Source organism: Trichinella spiralis (genome assembly GCF_000181795.1).
Source record: "Trichinella spiralis strain ISS 195 chromosome Unknown Scfld610, whole genome shotgun sequence".
Lineage (NCBI taxonomy): Eukaryota > Metazoa > Nematoda > Enoplea > Trichinellida > Trichinellidae > Trichinella > Trichinella spiralis.
In genome coordinates, this window is record NW_003527549.1 from 38,109 (window position 1) to 39,355 (window position 1,247).

The following is a 1,247-nucleotide window of genomic DNA, read 5'->3' on the forward strand; positions in this document are numbered from 1 at the left end:
GTTTAATAGTAAACAGCTTACTAACTGCATTCTTTACTTGTGTAGTTTAAGCATTTATCTCCATTTATTAGCAGCAGTGTTACTTGAAAATATTTTTGTTCGAACGACAATGCTTTCATTGTGATTTTTAAAATCATGCTGCCGAAAGTAGAATTTTCTAATCAAAACACTTTATAGATCAACAGTGTGAGTTTTAAGCATAAAATTCAATTGCCTCTCTTCAGCAACTAGACATCAATGCAGATAAACTGAATATCAGTTCATTATTTAACAAAGTATAACATAATAAATTTAAAAATAGTACATTTTCTCATTTGCAACTGATTAGTTTATTAACTAGTTGTATCATTAAAAAGTATGCTAAATTTTAAATTTAAAGTTGTGGAGCATTATTGGCATTATTTTTTGAAAAATGATAAATATATAAATAAATGATAAAATCCAGGGCCAGGGTACGGTTGGCACTACAGATAACCCCTCTGCGAGGGTGTCTGATGCCTGGTGATAGTATACCATGTAATTAAAGCAGTCAGCGTTTATTTTTTATTTGAAATGTTAAAAAATCAATCAAGAATTATATTCTCATCATTGTTCACCAAATCGGGCCATCGTTCCGCTAGCTTATCAATGATTTGATGATTGAAATCACAAAGTCTTGACTCGAAGAATTCAATGAACAACGTTTGTAGCTAAACATCGTTGTTAAATGAAACGCAATGTACAACGCTGGACAGCGACCAGAAAAGATAATAATCTGTCAGTGCTGTATCAGGAGGCGAATACGGTAGGTTCGGTAGAACTATCCAACCGAGCTCCTTCCTGAAGTAAATGCACGATGAATGTCCCGTAGGCATGCATTTTTCTGTTGGACAAGCAAACCATCCGGTTGCTCAGATTCTTTCTGTGATGCTATTACCTTCATACGTGATGTACATTTGCCGCACTATACGCTCATCATTCATCGTGTTATTTTTTTGAATCACTTGCACTTTTTCAACAGAGTGGAGGTGACGGGCAATGGTATCCTGAGAGTATATTGCTATAATTTTTATAATTTTATTTCAGTAAAACACAAAAAAACATTATTATTTATTTATTTTCGATTAAAGAATTAAATTATATAAAATGAAAATTAAATTGTGACCATCAATAAGAATTAATTGATCCTTTTAATTTGAATATAACAAAAAAAATAAGTGGAGTTAAAGAATCATCCGCACCTAATTTAGAGATGAATTATTTGCAGC